The 14830-nt window shown below is 48.2% G+C and overlaps 1 long non-coding RNA gene across 6 annotated transcripts in view; it reads left to right on the top strand.

The window, feature by feature from the left end:
* The window catches only part of LOC309675224, a 49141-nt gene extending 35391 nt beyond the window's left edge, over window positions 1–13750 (top strand). For 3 of the 6 annotated variants that reach the window (XR_014269471.1, XR_014269473.1, XR_014269474.1), the window contains one exon: window positions 75–1930. This is a non-coding gene — a long non-coding RNA (uncharacterized lncRNA). Of the gene's footprint in view, window positions 1–74; window positions 1931–13452 lie in introns of those variants that run through there. The other 3 variants (XR_014269469.1, XR_014269470.1, XR_014269472.1) reach the window with 2 other exon arrangements.
* Window positions 13751–14830: the final 1080 nt, after the last annotated feature.

Here is a 14830-nt window from a genome sequence, read left to right on the forward strand (position 1 = left end):
TCTGGTTGTGACTAATATCTGCATGCCTTGTTCATCTTCCATGTAATGACCCTGACTTTCCTCCCATTTCTCAGCAGCATGGCTCCGCTGCGCCCAAGGAAACTATGCAGGGGTCAGGCTGGAGTGAGCGAGGAAGACTCTGTCCCCAGGTGGTTTTATGCTCTTCACAGATACCTGAAGTGACCAGAGGAAGCGGCTGGTGTCCAGAATATGCCAATGCAAATGCGCGACAAATGAACCAGTTGTATGGTTTTTGGTGAATTAAGCAGTTTTACTCAAGCAGGCAGTGTGCTGGGGTAGGACCCGCCTCTGTTCCTGTGGCCACAGGAAACTTCTCTGCTAAAATGGGAGCCTGGTGAGCAGAGCCCAGTCAGATTTCTGTCCCCAGTGCAGCATTGTTCCTGGTGGACTGCTGCCCTCGGCCTGTGGTTGCAAAAGATGAATAGCTGGCAGGAAGGCAGCAAGTATGTGCTACTTAAACATACATTGCCTAATGGCTGTCTTCCCAGTGCCCAGATGTATGGCTTGCTCTAGGACGCTGGGACCTCCCTCTCTGCTGCGGTAGACACTTCTATTATTAGCTCAGTGGCAGCTTTCCATATGCCAACACTCGTGACTGCAGGACTGTTTAATTTTCACTTCTCTGAAGTATTTAATTTGTCAGCTGTTGGCTTCTATTCATTAAAGACCAAACCTCAAAGTCTCTACCTAGATTTTTGCTCCGTTAGGGCTGAAGCACAGATCCTATCTGAACAGACCATTACACTTATGCAGAATCAGAGGCACGATAAAGTCTTAAGTCTGGGAAGTCAGTCACTACTTGGCTAATCAGTAGAAAACCCTTGTCTTCAGAGATGGGTGTCTAGTCTCCCTTCTTCTGTTAAATTCTCTCCAGAGACATGAAAAATCAGTTCTGCTAAAAGTACTGCCCACTTGTGTTTCGGTGTCTGACTGTGAAGGTGTGGTGTGCAGTTACCAGCACCTGTCTGCAGGTGCTGGCACTTCTCTGGTGGCTGAGGATAGCTGCTGCTGTGAGATAATCACCCAGCAATTCACTGCTGGGGGCCTCTCTTTAATTATTGAATGCCAGAATAGATATGTATTGAATTACCTTGCTGGTAAATATCATCTCCAGCATCTCATGTAACTCTACAATATTCTCTGTTTTCCTACTTGCATAACGTGAAATCTTCTTCAAAGAATCAAAAAAAAAAGTCAAAGTATGTTTTTATATATTACTTATATAGCAGTACATGTTTTCAGAGACTAACAAGTTGTAGACTGGCTTTGAAGATAGCCTTCCCTGGCAGCCAGCAGCATGTGATTACTCTTGTTTAGTGAAGCCTGCACTTGGACGTGCAGCAGAACGAAGCGGGATGTGCATGGTGCACTATCAAACCAACCAACCAAAAAAAAAAGAGAGAGCAGCCTAATTTTGCTCTCGCTTCTCTGCAGTATTTAATTTGTCAGCTGTTGCAGAAGATCTGGCTAACACGTGCTGAGGAACCTGCAACCTGTAGTTCTGCTCCTGTGGTGTGCAAGCACTAGGAGGGCCCATTGTGTCCGTGCAAGGTCCTCCTGGAGTCGCTTCCAGTAACGCATGAAGATGGGGGGGAAGAGAGAAAATCAACATATGCATTTGTAATTTTTCCCAGCTGGCAGAGATGCAAGTAAATGCCAGTGTTCCCCCTCATCCCTCCTCCTCTGTCCTCCTGGTACATACAGATCGCAGGCGTTAGATCTGCAAGCAGTGGCTGAGAAATTGGCCACAGATCCCTTGACCTTTCCTGTAGAATCCTCTGGATAATATAGTCTTCAGTGCTCACAGACATGATACAATTTTTATATACGTTCTCTCTAAACGTGGCAAGCAAAACTTGTCATTCCTTATTTTGCAAGAGAAATAAAACGCGCCTTCTCATTTCCCAAACTGTGCTGAGCTCCGTGTAATGCTGGTAACAATTTACAAAAGAAAGGAAGAATATTACACAATGATAACTGGAAGGAAAGGCAATACGGTGGTTAATCAAACGTTTTTGTCGTTTACAAGTTTCGGAGAATTTCATGCTGCTGCATGATGTCAGGCAGGCAGCCGTGGAGCCCGAGAGCCCTCCTTTGTAACCACCACCACACGTCACATGCAGCAGCCCCAGCAGGTGCTGACAGAATAATTACACTGCTCGAATTTGTAATACTGCAGGCATTAATGGGCTCCTGAGGCTGGTGAAAGGAGAGCTCCATCTACTGTTGTACAAAGAGAAGGCAAAAATAGCTAGAACGGCCTTCCCTCACGACACTGCAAAGCTACTGGATGCCATGTGCTACTCTTTCTTTCTTTTCTTTTCTCTTCTTCTCTCTCCCCCTTCCCCCCCCCCCCCCCCCCCCTTTATTCCTGTGGCTTTTAGAGCCCTCCCCTCCAGCTCCAGGTCCCTGCTCTGGGCACTGTGCAGTAGCTGGGCACAGTCCTAAGCAGGGACTGCCGTGGCACGGCAGACAAAGGATTTGAGAACAGCAGTGTGGAAACTAAGTGACTTTTACATGCGCGTACAGAATCAGGAGCAGGAACAGAAACTGGCTGCAATTTCTAGTCTGTTACCCTCACAGGAGGGGGTTCATTCTCCAAAATGTGTTGAATGCAGAGATTTCTCGGTGGGCTACAGGCAACGCTTGCACTAGAGCTCCAGAAGCAGGGATAGCTCTAGGTAGGTTCTGTGGCTTTTTGCTTGATTTGCCGTTGTGCTATTTCTGAATTTACTGTATCTTGGATAGCCGAAGCATTTCTTATGTCAGTATACACAGGCATTCGCAGGAGAATTAAGCCCTGCGAAATACCCGTATCCCTCTTCTACCAAGCTTGGGGATGCAACGAGGGATGTGAGCCCTGAACTGAGGTCTGGATGCAAACTCTGCAAGTAAATTCCGTCCTCAATACTTTCAGCTAAAATCTTACTCTCTGCCCTCAGATTGTGCTTTTAATAGTGGTAGCATGTGCTTGAAACGGAGTACTTTTCTCTGATCTTTATCTTTGTAATAGACTGAATTAAGACCCACTGTTCAAGTGCCAGTTGTGCTAGCTTGGGATATATTTATATAGAGCCGTTACTGGCCAGTTTAAATAGTTCCTTTAGGAACAGTGTGTACAATCTAGTTCTACAAAACCCAAAGATTTCAGGATTTAGAACACTTGTAAAAAGTACTAATATTTTTCTGCGAGTGATTTGCTGGTAGTGAAAACATGTTGTTATTCTGTGCTTGCAGGGAACATCAGAAGTCTCTGGATTCTTAGATTTCCCCAAAAAGCTTAACTGATAGTTGTTCTGCGCTGATGTCAGGAAGAGTGTGCGCTTCTGTTACTTGACTGTGAGAGCTCATCTCAAGTTATATGAACAGATGTTTCAGATTTGAGTTCAGCCTGGCAGAAGAGAGAGAACAGTCTAGTTCTCAGCATTTTCCATCTTTCATAGTATTACCACAGCCTCACATTTCCTAGATCTGCTCTCAGATACCACATCTTCTGCAGATATTTGCAGTCTCTTTTGTGCCTGGAAAAAAAAAATCAGCAGTGATTTTTATTTTCTTTTAACTGGATTTTTCTTTACCATGAAACTGAAATGCAAACTCCTTGAAAGGAAAAGGAAAGATTCCCTTTTATCCAGCCTCGTACTTCTTGTGTGGCACTCTACTGAGGGAAACGTGTGTGTAGAGGGTGTTGAGTGTCCCAAGAGTCACAGAGGCCAGGACCTGACTGTTACTTTAATGCTGGCCTTTGCTATACATATGGGGGTTTTTGCATCCAGGTATGTGTCTGACTGCTTTGGAGTGAGACTTTCCGTGGATACAGGATGCATTAAGGACAGTACGAGTCACAGCATGGTAGGGCTTTAGGTCAGGGAGGCACAGATGCTGCCCATACCAGGCCCGTAACTGCGTCTGGGCTGGAAATACAGCTGTGGCCCCTTTCTTCTCTCTGCTACAGCTAGGTGCGAGCAGAGGCCCTGTGGCCGTGCTTGGCTTGCCCCTAATCAGCAGCCTGCGTGCCCCTTGTTCGCAGCCCCTGCGCTGCAGCGTGAGGTGGGTGTCTCCGTCAGAGAGACGGGAGCTGCTGGTCCTCAGAGCTTGAGCAGGAAAAAATAATTTTGCAAGTTTTGCTGACTGACGAATGTGGTATCGGTATTGGATTTTCCTTGGTGAAATGGCCTATAGCTGTCTGAGCACATCACGTACAGTTGTTATACTAATTAACTCTGTACTTCCTTATCAACAATCCATAACTTCAAAGCTTCACACCTGTTTGCTCAAGTGCCTTTTACTTGTTAGTGCTTTAATGTATAGAGCTGCAACTATCTCTGTAAAACTAACAAACAGTTAAACACAGAAGTCTGTCATCCTCTGCTTTCCACATCCTGGTGCGTGTCACACAGCCAGGCAGTCCCAAGCGTAGCAGCTCGTATGTATGCAGCAAGAGGAACAACAAAAGAGACGTAAAACACTGCTCGGGACACAGCTGTCAACAATTAAACTGTGTAAGGCTTTGCTAGTAGAGGTTATGAAGAAGCCCATGGAAATCTGAAACAGCTTTCAAAAGAAAGCACTGAAAATATGCGCCAGAAACCGAGGAATAGATTGCAGATGGCAAATATATGTCTCTGCAGACTGTCAGGGAACAATTTGGTTTGACAAATGGCTGTGATCTACCATGGAGTTGTGCAGAAGACGAACTATCAGGCTGCAGTGTACAAAAATAATTAAGCAAGATTAAGCATGCCTGGTACTGATTTTCATGGGAGAATTCACCCATATATTTGATGGCCAGATCCCACAGACTGCTGGGAGATGGAGGACCTTCCGCTCCTGCAAACAGTGCTGTTTAATTTTTATACTGTGACTGTCATCCGTAAATCCTCAGGACCTGTTTTAAGAAAGAAGAAGATACGGTGTCGTTCACCCATGATCTGGGCCACGGCAGTGAAATGGTCTCATAGAGGCTGGAGGGCGATGAGTGGTGGTACTGGAAAGACCCATCAAAGCCTCCCGGCCCTTGGGGTGGTCCCGGCAGGGCTGGAGGAGATCCAGTGTGTGGTAAGCACTGAAAGAAGAAGTAAAATGCTGGGGGAGTGCTCACAGCAGCTCTGGCCCTGGCGAACCGTGTCGGGTTCAGCGCCTGTTCCCGGGGACTGCAGAAGCAGGCTGGCCAACCCCGCAGCTCCCACGGACATAAACTCCCATTGTTTCGGGTTTTGCCACTGACCCCTGTAGCGGAGCTGCTGACTAAACACGGCCACGAACGGCGTCTCGGAAGTTGTGAAAACTTGCGGACCGGAGGAAGGGAAGCCGAAGGGCTCTGCGTGCTCCCTGAGGCTGCTGCAGCCAGCGTGGCAGCGCTGTCCCCGTCCTCCGACCAACCTCGCCTTGGGTGGGAGATCTCTCAGCAGCAAAGGAGCACAGAAGGTGTGAATTGGTCATAGGCCTTCTTTGACGTGGCAGTGGGGTCAGGCCGTAGGCACTATGCAGTCCCTGGAAGTTTGCTTCTGCTGCAGCAGTATTTGTAGCTTAGTGCCGGCGTGTCGCAGGGCCTGTGGCACTGTGCAGCCTGCAGAGCCGCTCGGCCTGTCTTTGGTCACCTGTTTCTCTCACAAAGCATTTGCTGGAGCCTCCCGAACTAATGATTTACTCAACTCTCTTAACACTGCAGACTAAATTTTGCCCATGGTAATGCAGCCCATTAAGGACAGAGGGTTTGAGTAAGGCTGGAAGTTTCCAGGTCCCAAGGCAAGAGTGGAGTTGGCCACGTCGCTGTGCTGGGGAGAGCGTGAGGGCGGTGGGAGGTGGGGATCCGCAGGGCTGCGGCAAGGAGGTCTGAAGTTGCATCTAAAATAGCTGAACTGTGACGTTTTCTCTTGACAGAAGTGGTAAGAGAGGCCACAGACACTTCCTTTCTGTGAGTCAGAAACTTGCAAATCTTCTTTGATTCACACCTTATAAGTAAAATTAGCCCGTGCCTTGCTGTTGCCAAACCTTTTCAAAGCAAAGATATTTGTACAAAGGAATTCAGCAACAGAAATGGAATTTGCTCGTGGATCAGATTACTGTTATTTCTGGCTGGAAGCAGCACCAGAAATACTTGCAGGGATTTCCACTTTGCCTTTGGAAAGATGTTGTGTGTATTGTTGATAGAAAAGGAGCTATTTGGGAGGATAATTCATATACATTAAGAGACGGGGAGGGAGATGAGCCCCACGAGGCTGTCACAGCCATGAATACAAGTGTTTAGCTGTGCATGATAACATTCAGTCACTTTTGAAACGGGGATCTTCAGCTGTTGTTGTCGAGAATGTTGTGACGTGAGCTGCTATTGCTGCTGCTCAGGAGAAGACGTTTCCAGCCCAAAGTCTAAACTTTCATTCAAAGCACAGCTCTTTACACTGATTGTGCTTCGGAATCCGAGAGAGTTGTGTCAGATGTCTTCCTGCATGCGGGGACTCTGCAGATGATACTTAATGAAGAGAAATATTTTGGTGATGTTTAAAGCCATGATTGTTTGACACTGATGAATGTGATGCACCTTAAAACACGAACTTACCCATCAGCTGGGAGTGTCAGTCAAAAAAGTCTGGCGTTTAAAATACATACTGATCAGTGGTCTATATTTTGCAGCCAGCTTTAAGTAAAGCCTCAGTCCGCTTGCCGATGCTCTCCTCAGGGGCAGAGACATCGTCTGAAGAGTTGGGCTCAGAGGCTACAGCCCCAACCAGCCCACCAAGGGCAGCAGGGCGCTGGGAGAGTGACGGGCCCCAGCACCGCTCTGCTGGTCGGCCGCGGCAGCGAGATGGGGCAGACACCTCCGACAGCGCAGCTACCTGGGGTAGCCCAGGACAGCTGTAAACTCTGGACTTTTAATAAATAGATACCTGATTGCTCATAATACACATGGATGACTTTTACAATAAAGTCGGAGTCCTCTGATCGTAGCCGTAAACTCTAATAAAAACGGTGGAACGAACAGATGTCTGTAGTATAATATAGAAGGACATTCCTGTTCCGGGCAAACTGAGAATTTTAAAGCAAAAGACTATGAAAAGGTTTTACTGAAGAAAAAGGTAGGCATGTTACGTTGGAAATAGGGCTGGTTATATTACTTTACCCCAAAATAATGTACTTATAATCTCCGAATGTCAAGTGAAGTCTTACTGAGCAATGACATGGTTTCGTGGCCATCTTGGCTAGGTGTCTTTGTTCTGCAGGATGGACTGTGCACAAAGAAGTGTATCTCCAAGGAGTGAATTTTTTGGGTCTTTGGAAATGCGTGTGAAAGGGGACAGCAACATATGGACTCGGCATACCCCCGGGGATGATTGCGGGAGCCTGGGAACATGTCGTGCCTGCAGCAAGTGTAGGAAGAAGGGAGGAGGAGGGACAACCAACAGCTGCAGTGAGCTGAATTACATGGCTGCGTGTCGTAGCGGGAGCAGCACCGGAGGGGCCCAGCCGTGTGGGTCTGGCTGTGCCAGCAGGTCCTTACCACAGTTGAGGTGAAGAACAGGTCTCATACCATGCTCCTCCCTTCCACACGGGTCACAGCGGAACTGGGAGATTCTTGCAAGAGCCATGGGCAACACTGGGACCAGAGGATGCAGATAAAATTACTGGCCAGACCAAAAAGCAAGCCCGTTGCTGAGGAAAGAACAGAAGAGGGACTGGTTCAGAAGCTCAACGCTGTCAGCGATCAGAGGTGCGAGCGGAGGCGGGAGCACCCTGTGGCTTTTCCAAATGTACCACCATGAGGAGACGTATTTATGGATCAGAAACTCCGAATGTTGTACAGAACAATGAACTAAAAATAAAGCAGTAGCAATCTCGCGCAAATTGCAGGTGAGCACACCACGGGCAGAAGGGCGTACTCAGAGTACTTGCATGGACAGCCTGCAAGAGTCTGCGTGTTGCCATATACTTCACAGCAGGTCTTCAACACATTTTCTCTCTCTGAGATAGAAACAGAGCAATTGCTTACTTCTTCGGTGCTGTGACCTCGCAGCTGTAACAGCAATATGTTAGGAACTCCGGGTCTCATTCTGGGTCTTAAAGAACAACCCCCTCAACTTGTAAATAACATATACAGTTAAACGGGGTGCATTTTCCTCTGCCTAATGTGTGACATGCTCTAGTGAGGTCAATAGATTTTGATTTTAAAAGAAGATCTTCTGATTTATTTACGAGATGTGCTCATAGAGCCTGGGCCTATTTTCCACTCTCGCACCCTGATCCTGGTGTTTAGCAGGAGATGCTTTCACTTCCTTAGTTGTTAATTATTAGCATCTCCTTATTTTGCTAGGAGCGGCAGCAGCAGCGCAAGTCTGACACCGCTTCCAGACCTACCTGCACGTAGGACCAAGTGACACCGCACAACCGCATCTCACGATCAGGTCCCTGCTGCTCTCTTACCCTGCTCTCTTACACCGCATGAGAAGGTGGTGGCAATGAAACGGGAAACTTGCCTGGGTCTAGGCAAGATCCACTTCTTGGGAAGCAAGTAGTCTTGACAATAGTATTAATGTAAATCTATGCTCACTGTCTTTCAGCCTATATATTAATTAACTCTTTGTTATCATGTGAAGAACTAATTGCGTGAAATTATCCAAGAACTACAGAAATCTCATTTTTTTCTTCAATTTTTGCTCAACTCCGGTGGACAAGAACTGCATCCCAAAAATATTAGTGCAAAAAAAGGAAGGAAGTAAGTTCTAGAGCTAGCGTATGAACCCAGATGCTGCTTGAGAAAGAATGCGTAGCGCTGAGCTAGCTGTCCTGCAGAGCAGGGGACTTGGGGTGGGAATCCCCCCTCAGCCTCGGCAGCAGGACAGCTTGTGAGGCTCTTCCAGTACACACCTAATGTGTGTGCTCACGGCTGTGCGTCCTGTAACCTAGTCTCTTTCTCTGATTCTTGAATTCTCATTTTTGATGACCCAGGTAAATGAATAAATAGCTCTTTCCATCTCAAATGATGAAGGAAACTCAGCACTCATAACATCCCCCTTAACTGCAGTGCGCTGGAGATTCCGCCTGTAACTGACAGCGTGACTGCTCTCCTCCTGTTTCTGTCTTAGCTCCCCTCATCTTCTGTCGTCGTCCTGCATGTGTTTTTATTTGTCCATTTCTAATGTACTGTATCTTGTACGTATTCCTGCGCTGGTGATGGTTAGTGATGGTTCTCATGCCCTGGCATTGAATATAACATCCCTTTGTTGTAAAATGATGCTGATTTGCAGACATACGATCCCTTTCCAGGTCTGTTCCTACCACAGTAACTGCTGGGAATGGCGAGAGCCGTGGCAGAGGTGTCTGACGGGCTCCCCGTGCGTGAGGCGTGCCAGCCTACTGGGGCTTTTCCTTGTGGAGCAGGGAGAAGCACGAATGGGAGCTGATTCTATGATTATTTCAGTCAAGAAAAATCAGGGATATGAATCGCTGAACTGTCATCATCAGTTTCAGTGACTGCAGAGCTCAATTAAGCCTCTAATTTTAGTTTCATGCTAATGCAATTGTCAGCTTTTCCTGTGAAGCAGGTGATGCAGTTTAGACATTGCTCTGCAGCTGCTTCGAGCGGATTGTCTAGTCCCTATAACCTGACACCCAGCAGGAGTGTCAGGGCAGCATTTGGAAATGCTTTAAAAGGCCTGGAGGTTTTTTTATGTTGCTTTTTCGTTGCCATCCCACTGCGGCCCCTCGCAGGCACCAGCCCTGGTCAGGCGCAATCTCGCCTCAGCCACGGCCGACCCCCCGTTTGGCAAACGGTAAAGGTTTGCTCAACGCAATTATATTAGAGCTATCTAAGTCACAAATCTGAAGCAGGGAGGCTGCCGATTTCAGGAAGCCATAGACACGCGCTGCTCTGGCCCCACACCTGTGAGCGGTGGGGAAGGACACAAGTGTCCCTTGGGCTGCGGCCACCAGTGGGTCTCCGCTGTGTGACCCCTGGGACAGGCCGGGACGGAGGGTGTCAGAGCAAAGGGCAGCAGTGGTTCAGCTCTGGGCCGCTCCTGCCGCTGGCGCGTCCCAGCGCGGCCTGGCGCTCTTCTGGGCGTAATGTGCTTTGCTGCGTGCAGCGCTGCTCCGGGTTGCGACGGCCACGGCAGCGCAGGAGCCCAGCCTGCAGAGGGACTGTCGGCACTGCCACACGTGGGAATTTCCACTGTGACTCTGCCTCGCGGCCTCGCGTCTCCTTGCAGGTATTTCTGCACGACTCTCGTCTCCCCTGCGTTATCCCTCATGGATCTCAAACAAGCCTAAAAGCGGTGCCTGACGGGGTAACCTCTGCCCTCTGGAAAACACCTGGACAAGGTCAGGTTTTGGAGCACAGCGCAGAGGTTTGTTCTTTTCAGGAAGATACTGAACATGTAGGTGGGAGCGCATGGGAGAAAGTGCCCAGCGTCCCTGCTGGGAGCGCTCAGCACCTCCGTCCATCGGAGCCATGGGATGGGAAAAACTTCCAAAAAACGTAGAGGTTTATTTAAACATAGTGTTTAATGTTAATGAGCTGGACCCACAGCATAGGTTTTCTAACTTCAGAGGTTGATTGCACTGAAATTCTGCTGACATGGAGCAGCTGAGCTTTATTGCAGAGAAATGTTATTCTCCAGTGAGTTTGCAGGTGGGAACACAGCATCACGTTAGCTGTTAACACCGGTTTCGGCTTCCCTGTTATACTCCCAGCAGTCTCGGAGGATGCAGGCACAGGCCAGAAGATGACAGGAATGCCGGAACAGGTTTTCCACAAAGAAAACAAAACTTTCTGAAGCGTCAGAAATCTCCGCTGGCTCGTGCTGTTCCTGAGATGCATCCAAGATGGTGGTCACATCTGAGCCCTTACAGCTCCTCCTGAAGGTTTTGTTTCCAGGAGAAAAGCCCGTCTGAGCATTATTTGTGCTGGACTGAACTTCAAACAAAATTGCTGCTAGGAGCTGACAGCAGACTATGTATGACAGCTAGTGGTATGTAGCACAGCCCTGTCAACGAATGGATAATCCCCCATCCTTAAATATACTTTCTATTTATGTTGGCAGTGTACAGACTTCTAGGGATTTTACCAGATATCCCAGACATAACACTTCAAAAGCGCCACCGAGGAAACATCTATGCAAATCTCTTTCTATTTCAAAACTTCTTAACTAAATAGTGTGATTGGGCAAATATGTTGCAGCCTGGTGGGGCTTAAAGTAGAAGAAAGTTCAAAAGCAAAAGAAAAATATTTGGAAAGTACTTTTTTACTGTCACACAGGCCTGGAAATTATATCTACTGAGGGGATATACCAATTCTTCTTGCAGCTTAATTTTCCCTGGTTAATTTGTATGAAAAATAAATTACCAGAATTCCAAGGTACCAAACCAACGCCCTTCCTAACACTTCTCTTGAACTGACAGTTCAGCTGCCAATGAGTGGTCAACACTTTGGCAAAAGCCATCACTGCATTTTCATTTAAATGTTACAAGAAGACTGTGTGACAAGATTTCTGCGGGCGGAGCGGGCAGCCGGTGCCCTGCTCCTGCACACCTCCGCGTGGGCTGCTGCTGGCCTTGGGACCCCTGCTTGGGGCGGGGGGCGCTGAACAGAGACCCCGAGCTCTGCCGTGGCTGGGGGGTTTGCCAAAAGCAGCCCCTGAGTTCAGCCCTTACACAGCCCAAGAGTGGAACCTGATGAACCCGGCCGAGGGCAGGATTTTCCATCTGCCGAACAATGGTATGTCGTGCTGTGCAGCCTTGGCTTGCTAAATATACTGCCTGTTGGAAGTGACCTGGTGGGATCGCTATCCATCGCTGGCCCTGCCTGTATTAACAGGATTTTTTCTCCTAATGCAGCTGCACTGTGAACTTGATTCATGCTAGCGGGGTGCTAAGAAGGTAACTCGCTCACTGCAGGCACATTTTCTTGCATCGTTAAGATCCATAGGGCAGCTAATTTCCTTTCTTGGGTATAGATCAGCCTATTGTAACAGAAGTCCTTGTGCAGCACAGGGCACCCTCCACTCACAGCCGCAGTCAAGGATGTCCCTGCAGCCACGTCGCCCCTCCAGCTGAGGAGCCTTAAGTGCGTTCTGACAGAGCTCGCAAAGGCTCACGGGGTCTGCGCCAATGCCGTTGCGTTCCTGCATTCCTCGGGTTTGGCCTCAGGTTCTTCTGGTTCTGGCGCTGGTACCCAAATGCGCTGGAGAGCTGCATCTGTGCAAACGCCGGCAGCACAGTGTTTCCTCCTCTTCCTCACAGTTGTTTGCAAAAAGCAGCTAATGGTGTGAGCGGAATCGGATGTTTTGTGAGTCTGGGGAAAGAGAGACCCAGTATTACGCCCCCTCGGTTCTGTAACTGTATATTGGACACTGTTTAGATTTTCTGGTTTTGAGTTCTAAAGATATTACCTTGAAATGAAATTACAGATGAATGAAATCGGGTATCTGTCTGGTGAGACATTTATATAGTTTCCATTTGTTTTCATCTCAAAACCAAAGAAAATGGATTTTTTTTCTTTCTTTTTTTTTTTTTTTTGTGGGAATAAAACTCCAAATGAGTCAGGAATGTCATCTTTAAGTGAAACGTTTTGACGTTCCCAGACTCAATAGTGTTCTGTTTGTTGAAGCAGCTTCAAAGTCAATTTCCACTTGAAGTCTTTTCCCTCTTAAAATGCATTTTTCAGCTAATACCTCCGGAACCTAAATCCCTCCAAGTGTCGGGCTCCCCAGGGGGAGGTCAGCAGCTCCCAGGGTGCGTTGAGCAGATTGGCCGTCAAGACATCTGCCTTGTGTTAGGGGAAACATGATCTTCCTGGAGGCTCTGCAGCTCCAACACCGCATACGAGCAAGGAGATGGAGCGTAACGTTTGCTTGAACTGACACGTAACAGAGCATTTCAGAATAAATTAAAAAAAAATATACAATGAAATAAGTTGCTTCCATTTTCTCAGCAAAAATATGAGCAGTTTCAGAGAAAAATGATGTTTTTCCACACCATTTTGTAGAAACTGTTGAGGGTGCAGGGCCGCTCAGTAACAGGAGGGTAGACTGCCAGTAACTGTACCAGAAAGTTACGGTGGAGACTTCCTTGGGCTTTAACATCTGAATCCAGGGATCTGCCTTCTGCCTTTCTCTTATGCTGACGGGTGGGATCACCACAGGCCTGGCTGGAGTTAATTGAATTAAACGGGAAGCTTGCCAGAGCCTCCAGTTGTCTTGCTTCAGTCATTAACACAAAACCAGGATTAGCTGTTGTTTGCTGTCTCAGGTGTTAGTGGTGGTACCAGCCAGCAGGTTATGGTCTCGTCAGAGGCAGTACGTTCTGGAAGAGACAGCAGCCTTTCTGACTGATAATATATGTATCAGTTTCTTAAAATGCAAGTATTCCTCATTGGAATAATTTTGTTTCATTCCTCACTTCGAATAGTTTAATGTGTTTCATATCTTCTCTTTTCAGTTGGCAACCTGCACTCGCGTTTTCAGGGGTTTTGCAAACCTGTGAGACAGATGTACTCATCTTTCTGACTGACAACATTTCCGAAAGACGCACTCTCCACCCCTTCGTGTCTGGCTTCGCGGGGCGCCTTGGAGAGCAGTGAGCGACGCGGTGGCTAGTGACCGCTGCCAGGCTGAGTCACTGGCCGTGAGCATTCGCTGGTGTCCTGTGAACTTTGCATGGCAGGGGGGAGGAGTTGGGCTTTTTGATTCGGTGGGATATTGCTTCAACAAATAAAGAAGAACAGACTTAACTACTGCAGAAAGAGTGGGGGGTCACTGTTTTGTATGCTGGATGAGAAATTGCGGTCCTGACAGTCTGTACAGTTACTGAGGAAGCAATGGGAAAAGTAACATGCTTGAGGACCCCAAGAGACCCTGTAGCAAATCAAGGCAGACTTAACATTCCATAAATACTTCTTAAACAAGGGGGGGGGGACGACGACACACAACTTGTTCCTTCTTCTGCTCCCCAGCATTTCAAACTTTTGTTCAGTTTTATAAATAAGCAAAACAGGAAACAAGGCAAAATTGTGAAGGATCCCTTTGTGAAAGGCTTTTCACCTTATGCAGGGAAACCCATCCTGGGGGGCTGCACGTGCCCCTGCAGAGTCCCAGAGAGCAGAGTGGGCTGCGGCACCCATGTCCCACCTGCAGCAGTGCCCATGTTCCACACACAGCAGTGCCCACCTCCCACCCGCAGCAGTATCCACCTCCTACTCACAGCAGTACCCGCATCCCACCCGCAGCGGTACCCCCATCCCACCTGCAGCAGTGCCTGTGTCTCACCCACAGCAGTACCCACTCTCTGCATCCCACCTACAGCGGTACCCGGTCTCTGTGGCCCACCTGGAAGTGAAACACAACTGCACTCTTGGGCCTGGGAGCGCTAATTAATGAGCGGAACCAGTGACCACAGTACTGCATGAGCTGCTGAACTCAAACGTTTCCCCCATCCAGGGTTTATGGGGGGTGACTGAAGCCAGGCTGTACACAGGGCTTTGGGAAGTGCGTCAGAAGCAGACCGGCCGTCCCCACAGCTGGAGCAGTTCCTAGTCCTGTTGGATGTCACTGCATGAAGTCTCTCCGGGTGAGTCTGAGCCTTTTGATAACGTCTTTTTGATAGCGAAGTCCTGCCAGGAGCCAGAAAAGCTGTGGCTCCTGTGCGCCAAAGCTTGGTCCATGCTGGGCTTGGCCCACAGTGGGTGAAAATAGCCGGGGTGGTTCCACATTGGACCCTCAGCCTAGGTTTCCCCATGGATTCATTCTTCCATAAACCACTTCTTAAAAGCCCTGTGCAGCAGGCTTTGCAGTTACGCTGCGAGTCCGTGATTTGCAAC

The sequence above is a fragment of the Vanellus vanellus genome (genome assembly GCF_965231255.1).
Source record: "Vanellus vanellus genome assembly, chromosome: 8".
Taxonomy (NCBI): Eukaryota; Metazoa; Chordata; class Aves; order Charadriiformes; family Charadriidae; genus Vanellus; species Vanellus vanellus.